The following is a 9,498-nucleotide window of genomic DNA, read 5'->3' as shown; positions in this document are numbered from 1 at the left end:
GTAGCTGAGCTGGCTCAGCTGGCCCTGTTTTGAGTTCATTCTAGTGCCCCAAACCTGAGTGTTAAAGGTTGCCATTGCACCCCTTGTTCAGCTGAATTAGCTGCAGATTTAGCTCCATGTTCACCAGTTCAACCCAGTTCCATCAGGCATCCCCAGTTCAACCCAGTTCCATCAGGCATCCCCAGTTCAACCCAGTTCCATCAGGCACCCCCTTACCCCAGCACCAGCTGCCCCTCGGGAGCTGCCCGGCTCACAGGAGGTGACCCTGTCACGGTGGCAGCAAACTCCTGGGTTTAACTCTGATGATTTCCCTGTGGAAATGTTTTGTGGCTGCAAAGCACCTCTGGGCCACTTTGTCCAGCTGCTTCACACCAAAGCTGCCCACAGCAGTGCCACAGAGGGGCAAGGAAACCAAACAACACCCCCCCTCCCTGCTCCATTAGCTCAGGAAAGCTCAGTTTGATGTAATCGGGCCTAAACCACAAATCTGTGGTCATTCTCTGGGTCACTGCAGGGTCAGGCTGAGGTTGCTGGGGATGTCAGACCCATGCAATTACTTTTTGTGTGTGTGTGTGTGCTCTGCTTAAGCTTTCTGAGCAGTGTCTTGAAAGTGCAGCTCAAATTGTGGGTTTCTACATTCATAATGCATGGTCTGGGCAATAACAAGTGCCTTATATTATAATTTATTTTAGTGTTGGAGTTTTTCCGTTTGTTTGTTTGGGGTTTTTTTCCTTTTCACTGCCTTGGGAATATTGAACTTATTTCATGGAAAACCCAGGCTCAGCTGTCTACCTTCAGGCTTAGCAATGTGATTGCAAGAAAACATTTATTTACACAGAGGTGTAAAGTAGTGACCCTCTCTCACCCAGATGTGGCAATCTGGCTGACTTCCCTCTTATCATTTCTTTGATAATCTGCATCCTGTGACATTTAGGGTAGAGATTTAGACAGCCCAGGGTAAACACAGGGCCCATGTGTGCCAGCACTAAAGGAGCTGCACTGGAATAATGGTGGGGAAGCAGAGCCTTTAAAAAAAAGCAACCCAAAAAGCCCCTCTCAGGGTGGACAGACCACAGTGTTGGTTGGGGATGGGTGGAAGAGCCCAGGGAAGTGAGAGGATCCATTAACATTTTGCACCATTAGTCAGGAGCCTGGGGACCTGCCATAGCAAATATAAACCCCACATAATTTAGTCAAGGAAATTCAGCTAAAAAAATTAGAAGTTTGGGGTTTTTTTCAATGTAATAACTTTTTACTCCATTTAATCTCCAGTTCAACCAGCTGAACAGATAACAGAAAAGTACAATGAGCTAGGGAATAATCAGAAGTGAGGGAGAGAAAAAAATCCTAAGAAACATCCAGGCATGTTTACAAACAAGAGTCATCAAGATACCAGAGAAATCAGCAACCCAGTAAATCAGGACAAAACTAGATCTTCCTACCCCATCCCAGGAAACACAAGGAACCTGCTGTGCATTTCCATCTGGCAGCAGTGCAGACCAGCACAGGATCTGTGTACACGAGATTCCATCAGCAACCCCCTGGCTTGCAGGCTCAGGAACATCCAGTCTCCAGCTATTGCTATGGGAGAGATCAGGTCACAAACGCAGCAGTGGGGTTTATTTTTATTTTAATTTATTTTTTCTGTTTGAAAGTCAAAATACTAGCTTTTGCACAACTTGTGGCTGTACTTCTCTGACACCTTTGCTAACAAATATCTGGAAATGGACAGTGACTAAAAAGAAAACCCCAGCAGCTGCCTCCCAGTTGCTCCTATGGTGGACTCATTTAGTACTGGATAACAATTTTTGTTCAGAAAGTTAGCTTTGTTTAATGCTCTTTAGAGCATGGTGGTTTTGCTCCTTACAGAATTTCACCTGAACAATGCAGTTTCTCAGCATACCCCAGTTAAGATGTTTGGGCCTTTGGTATCTAGGCTTTCTACAAACAAATAGTTCCTATCTTCCTCTTGATACTTCCTTATCCTCCTCAAAACACTGAACACATCTTTAAAGTAATCAAGAAGCCACAGCAACTGCTCCTGGCAGGAAGCTGCCAAGCTGCTATCCAGAAGCCTGGAACAGATGCTCTTTCAGCTTTGTAATTTTCAGCCAAAAACAATGGCAGTAAGTGAAAGTAAAGCTGTGGGTCAAAGGAAGGCTAAATTGCACGAGAAGCACGTGAAAATATTTTTGATCTCACACATCCTCTCATTTACAGCACGTGCTTCTGAAGTGGGCTGTGAACACCAAAGTGCAGCTGCAGGTTTGACCTGCACAGCCACGGCCTGGAACTGCCAAAAGCTGCGACCTGCTGGGAGTGCAGGGTCAGCTCCCTGCTGGAGCCCTGGCACGGGCTGTGCCACAGGAGGACACCCCTGTGCCTGTGACCTGGGCAGACAGGCCAGACCGGGGCTCTGTTCTACCTGGAACCCCTCCTGGCTCTTGGGAAGGGCAGTGCCTGGCACTGGGGCCGAGCAGGGGGTGCTGCTGCAGCATCTGCTGGGTAAAACCTTCACCCTACCTACGAGCCAGGGCTGCAGACAGAGAGGTGTCAGCTGCTCACCTGCACGGCCCCCAGAGCTCAGCACAAGGGCTGCAAAGCAGAGAGAAGCTTCCAGTTCTTAGGGCCAGGCAGGCAAACTGTGGTGGCCCCAGCTGGGTGAAGGGTCCACTGGGCTCGAGCTGTTCCTTCCTTTGCTACGCAAGCTCAGTTTAACAGAGCTCAAGGAACAAGCAGGTCTCAGGAAATAAATGTTTTCAGTCTCTCTTTTTTATTGCCTGTAAAATAGCAGGAGGCTTTCAAAGCAACAGCAAATCCTGTTAAAAAAAGTAGAGAAAATTAAAGAAATGTTTCTTGTCTCAGATCCAGCCCTTTTCACCTTAACTTTCCATCATGGTACATAAAATTTTGTATATTTTGGCAGAGCAGAGAAATAACTTTCCCCCTTCTCTTCCTTGCACAGCCCAGGAGCTCTGAGTGAGCTTTAAACCAGTTTTGCACAAACACAGAACAGCCAAATAATAGAGCAAGAAAACAGCATTAAACTTCGTAGACAATCAAGTTTATTCTGTGCACAGCAGCTAGTTTCTCCTGCTCTCAGCAGAAATAAAAAATTTACAAGTGTTCTGGGAAAACATTAAAACCCAAACACATCCAGATGAAGTCTAGTGCAAACTACTTGGAAATAGATCTGTGCATCACCTTCTGAAAGGCTCATTCCAGCTGTGCTGGCGTAGCCAAGCTGGTGGTGTCCAAAACAAATACACCCTGTGAGTTCAGGACAGGATTTGAGGGTTGACATGTGGGTACCAGTCATCCGTGTCTCCCAGAGAGGCAGTCCCAGTTCTCTGCTTGTGAGAATCTCCTCATCAAAGAGGTTTTCTCCTCCTTTCCTCGCACACTGCCACAGAGGAAGGATGCCTAGGTATTTGGGAGAAATGGAACCTCCCAGCACTAGGAGGGAAAGATCCAGCTATGACAGAGAAGGAATCAAAGATAAGAGGGTAGGATGCATTCACAGGCACACACCCCAGCCCTTTCCACAGGGACCATATTAGGTTTGCTGTACACTCTTATTGCACTGAATGTCATCTTCCAAGCATAGCAAATAACATTTTCATAAAGCACTGCTTTTAATCAAGCACAACCCTCACATCCCCAAAGGAGCTATCTGGAGTCTATCCCTTTTCTCTGCTGTTCTTTTTTGCCCCCTTTTAACTCCCTCCCTTAGAGGCTTGTGCCTCCAGCAAGGAGGGCTCCATGTGGTTCCCTTCGGAGCTCATTAACACGAGTCCATCCATCAGGCCACGAGTCTGAGCGCGTGGTGCCAGGATCCCTGGGGGCCCTGCACACGGCCTGAGCACAGGGCTGGGCTGTCACACAGCAGTGCATTAATAACCCCGGTGCTTACGTGGAAACACAGTGTGGTACCTGATTATACAGCCCCCTGCATGCTGGGACACTTAAGCAGGATGCCAGTCTTGATGGAGCAGTGGGATCCAGCAAGCCTTGTACTTATGCAGTATATTAAAAACACTAATTATACTTCAGTGTCATCCAAACAGAGTGGCTTATTTGCATACCCAGTCACTGTTGCAGCTGGGGTCTGGTTTGAAGCTGCCTAAAATGCATTTCAGAACATCAAGACAATACTCTCATTGCAGCAGTAATGGAGACCAGTCCCTTCCCAAGCCCCAGCTCTGTGACCTCCTGTGTGATCACCAGTTGACTGGTGAGCAGCTTGTGTGGGTGAGAGAGAGACCATCTTCCCAGAGTCAGATGGTTATTTCCTGCATGGCAGATGCTTTCCACCCAGCACAAAGAGAAAAGCCTTCCAAATATGTTTGTTTCTGTAGCAAGTACAAATGCTTGGGGCGAGCACAGTTCGCAGTCATTTTGCAGAGCCACCGGTACAGAGCATAGGACTGGCGGCTGATGAGAGTGGCCAAGGAGCACTGATATAAGCACCATTTTTACCTGAACATGTAGCATTGCTGGTCAGATTTACCTGCCCTCCTGGCTGGCTCCAGGCAGAACCCACGGTATCCGAATCTGGGAGCAGGAGGACTGATCGGAAATGTGGCGGACTGAAGGCTTGTGCTCTCAGGTGCAAATGGCTCATTATGGCCTTTTTCAGACGGTGCTGATGAGAGGAATCATTCTTCATTGATGAGAAATCCTGCATTTTCTTCTCCAGGAGAACACAGCTTTGTTCCCTTCCCCCTTTAATAACGCACAATTTATCAGGCTAAATTGGTGAGCTGGTAGCAAGTGATTCAAATCAGCTTCAGCGGCTACGAGCAATCACATGTACTTGAAGAAACCCACTTATACCACTTTCTGCAAAACCTGAGGAAAGCTGGCTATGAATGCACCACTGCAGCCCATTAATGCTCAAGGAAACCCATTTAAATGAACCTCTAATGGCTGATTGAGACTTCTATAATGAAACTCCATAAAGAGTCAGCTCCTTCCTTTGAGCTGGGCACACCAAGTGCCTCCCAGCTCTGCCTGTCTCTCTTGTGAGGTGTGGGCAGGAAAAGCAAATGGATGGAAGGACAACTGTGTTGAGGGCACAGAAAGGAGGGAAGGCTCCTGGCTTTTCAAGGGTTGACACTCTCAGTCTCACCAAGAAGGTCACAGAGTACTAAGTCTCCTGGTACTACAGGAAAGAGTTTACCAGCGGTGATCACCGTGCTCAGAAGCGCTGCTCACACCTTTCCCCTACACAGAGCACAAATGAGAAAGAGCTCCTGTTCCCTCCCTATCCCTGTAAATGCTTCAGGCTCCTGATGTCTCCCAGGTGCCTCTGTTCTGGGCGGATTGGCCTTGCCAGCAGCTGGGGGGTTTGGTTTGCCAGGCACTGTGCCTACGGGCAGCTGGCAGTGGGATGTGGAAAGCCTGGTCTTCCTGAGCCCTCCCTGGGCAACAACCAGCCCTGGTGGTCCCTGAGGACTCACATCACCGCTGGAGATGTGGGTGGTCACCAGGACAGAGATGGGGCACTGTGATCAGCGTACTGGGCCCTACAGCCTGCAAAGGCCGCGGCCGCCTCCGGAAAAAGGGGACTGTCCTTCCATCCCTGCTTTTGTAGTAGCAACTGCTGCACCGAGATAAAAGCTTTTGTTTGCCTTTTTTCTCCTACATTCCTAATCTCCCTCTGTGCTGCTCTCCCCTATAGTCCATCAAGCACTTTTAATCTCTAATTGCATATGACTGATGAGCCTGAACTCCATACACAGCGTTGCCAAGAACCACTTTTTTTCGGAGCCTGCTTTAGCTCTTTAGGCCAGTCATAACACACTGCAGGACCATTAAGAGTTTATAGTTTGTATACATAACACCCTGGGAGTACCAGAAGGTGGTTTATCCAAACAGAAAAGAATTGAGATGAATGAATGCAGAAATGACTTTTGGCCAGGAAATACTTTAATTTTAATTAGGGGGGAAGGGGGCGAGAGAGGAATGAAGAGGCTTTCTTCTCTCACAAAAGACAAGACTAATGAGTTTACAGCTGCAGGCGCTGACCTTGGAGCATCCCGAATAATGCTAGTGCTGAAATGTTTGGATGTGATGTTAGACCTGATAACCTTGCTTCTAAAAGGAAGAAATGAAGGGAAATGGCTGAATGGGGAGGGGTTCATTTCATGGGGATGTATGGACGTATTTATTTATTTTTCCCCCCTCACGTTCCCGCTCAGCTCCTTTGGCGGCACAGCCACTCACTCAGCTGCTGAGCCTCCCGTGGGCCTCATCTCCTCTGCAGAGAAAATAAGTCAGTTAAGCACTTTTTCCCATGTTTAGGACCTTCCCTCATCCCAGAGCCCCTCTTGCAAGTCCCCATCTGTCTGGAGCCTGTGGCTGGAGGGGAGGGGGTGCCAGGGCCAAGGAGAGCCCCATTTTCACATGCTGCCTGTGCACGAGGCGAGATGCAGCCGGGGAACCTGAGGCAGTGGCTTGAAATAGGCTGAAAAATATGGCAAGGGTGTCGTCTTGGTCTCTGGCTTGTGGTGTCTGAGCCTGTGCCAGCACCCACGGCAGCGCTGGGCTCGCAGTTGTGCCCAGCCCAGGAGGGTCCTGCTCCTGCCCTGGCGGGGTCACAGCGGGTCCCCTGTCCAGGAGAGGAGCAGGAGCTGGGCTGGGAGCTGACACCAGTTGGCAGTGGGGCCTTCCTGGGGCACGTACTGGGGCAGCAGTAGCATGTCCCTGAACAGCCTGGGCCTGCTGGGCTCCCCCTCCTGCCTGGGGACACGGCCCCTGGGGAGATCCGGGCCCAGCTTGCAGCTCCATCCCTTGGCAAAGGGTGTGGGTTGCACGTCTTCCAAAAACTGCAGAGCTGCTGCTCCCACCTCCCTGCCCACCCTGTTCCTTCCAGGCTGGGGATGTTGGCCGCAGTCTCCCAGCGGCCTCCAGGCACCCTGGCATCTCCTGCCTCCCCTGGAGCTCCTTCCATGGCCCTGTAAAGCATCATCTGTGGATCCTCCCATGGGTGCTGCCAGGCTACAGCCACGGTGATTGTTGAACTCTCTGCTGCAGTGAGAAGCTGCTGTGGCTGTGAAGGCAGCTTTGCCTCCAGGGGATCAACACCCCCTGCCCTGTGAGCTGGCAGCCAGACGGGCTGGAACAATAGTGCAAGTTAACGGAGCAAAACAACCATCGGTGTTTCCTATTAAAAGTGTTTTTATGATGATGATGATTATTAATATTATATAGGGGCTGTAATTTTCTTCCGACTCACTCCAGCATCTCACAAAATAAACAGTTGCTGTATTATCCCCTTGTAAATGAGACCACAGGATTGTAAACTTTAATTTGTTACTTTTGGCTGCTCTCAGGTTTGGCAGACAATTAAACCAATTCATGAGTTCACAGAGGCACATTTTTGGCCATGTCTGGCTGCGTGAAGTCATCCAGTGAACACATTGGAGAGAGGGTGAGGAAAAACTGCACAGTGCCTTTGCCACAGGATCTGTCAGTAATGGTCCAAACAGACTGGGCTGGATTTTGCAGACCCAGGTGGGAGGAGGATCTGCTTCCTCCTGTCACTCTGCTGTGCCCTGGGCATGGGCCATTGGCAGCCCAGTGGCCCGATGTGTTGGCCAGAGAAGTGGTACTGATTCTCTATCTGACCAGAAAGTAGTTCTGTCGTGCCTGAGGCTTAACCTTTAAATTCTGCAGAGTTGGACTAATGAAACTCCATAGGACATGGCAAAAAATGCTGAGCTCTTGGAAAGGTTGATCTGGCCAAGCATGACCTCCAGAGCCAGCCCCAGCAGCTGAATTAATTCCTTCAATAGCTGGGCTGCTTTCAATCCCTGCTTTCCCAGCTGCAGATGCATGGTTAGCCTGCAGAGCCCCATGACAGCAGTGCACAGCTTTTAGGCTTTTCACGGCCACTGGTGGTATGTGCTGAGAGGTAAGGTGGGTTTCTGTGAAATGGAAGCCATAACAGTATGTTTTATGGTACTACCACCTCCCCTGACCAAAGGGTCTTTGTGCAAATCACCCCTCAGATGAGGTTCCCTTGTCAGACATTTTTCACTCTCTGTAGTTTCTTGGATTTCCATTAACAAACCAAAAATCCTGAACCACCTCAGTTTTGGAAAAAGCCCCATAAAATTAATCCCTTTTCCTTTGTTCCCTCCACAGGAGGAGACTTCTTTACAGCACTTGAAAAGAAAGGATTTTTAATAATGAAACCTGAAAGCTTCCCCAAACTAGTTCCCCAGCGCCGTGTTTCTCACTGGCCAGCACTTCTGAATTTGGATTTGCAGAGTTCTTCTGCTTTGCAATTTCCTCTGAGTGATCCCACCACCTCCAGCATGCCCAGGGAGCGTCGCTGGGCTCTGGTTCTCCATCAGCTGGAAATGCTGGAGAGAAGGGGAGGCTGTGCTTGGGAGCAGAGCATTTTTGAAAAGCTGGTCACTTCCTTCAGCATCTTGACTGGTTTTTCCTTTTCCTGAAATAATAATAATAATATTTATTAACAAAAGTGTTTGGATAAAACAGTGAGCTAACGCCGCAGAAGAGCTAATTACAACTTAGTGTGTTCCAACAGCTCCTCTGGAGAGCAGCTGCAGGACCCTGCCTGCCCCTGCTGAGCACTGGTTCTCTTCCAGGGTTCCTCCTGCTGCTGGCGTTGGGTGTGAGCTGGGCCCTGACTCGTTTGGGTGTCACACACATCCTCTGCTCCTCACCCTGCTGTGGGGGGAGATGGAGAGCTTCACCCTGCTGTGGGCAGCTGCGTGAATTCCTACCAGGAGCTGGAGGAGGAGGAGGAAGAGGAGGAGGATGATGAAGAAACTGGTTGGGCTTTGAGTTGAAAAATAATCCCTGTATTTTCCTCCTTTCAGCTGTTTATCAGGGCTCGGGCACAGGGCCGTGATGTGTGTGACACGGGTCGGTAATGAGGCACCTTCTGCTGAAGGGCCAATTGAGCAGCCGCGGCCGCGCGGGGCCTCGTCGTGGCAGGGACGGCCGGGCTATCTCTATTTTGACACATCCTCGCCGGGCGAGGAAGAGAACAAGCAGAAAATGGCTGATGATAAATGCAGCAATTAGGGAAGCTTAATGGAGCAGAAGGTTTTTTTGTGAGGAGACAAAGAAATTGCCGCGCCGACACCTGCAAGGAGGTCCCAGCCGCCGCGCAGGGAGCCTCCAGCTGTGCCGCAGCAGCAGGGGCTGGGATGAGGGGAGACGACCTTTATACTTCACACACGCATCCCTCAAAGGCCTTGGAAAACTATTTTCCAAGTTAAACTTCAAAACATCATTTGATTTTTTCTTTTCCCCCATTATGTTCAGAAACGGGAGCCTGTAATTTAGGCCCGCTTGGAGCCTTCCCTCGCTCCCTGCTTTCATTCTGCTTCACATAATACTGTGTGCTGCTGGGAAAGGCATTTTCCTGACAAAGTATTGATCTCAGTGATATAAAAGAGCTGGGGCCCCAGCAGGGGGATGCCCTCTTGCTGGGCACAGATGGACACGAAGCAGATG

Source organism: Myiozetetes cayanensis, unplaced genomic scaffold (assembly GCF_022539395.1).
Source record: "Myiozetetes cayanensis isolate MyiCay16 unplaced genomic scaffold, myiCay2020 scf21, whole genome shotgun sequence".
NCBI lineage: Eukaryota > Metazoa > Chordata > Aves > Passeriformes > Tyrannidae > Myiozetetes > Myiozetetes cayanensis.
Note: the sequence above shows the minus strand (reverse complement) of the source record.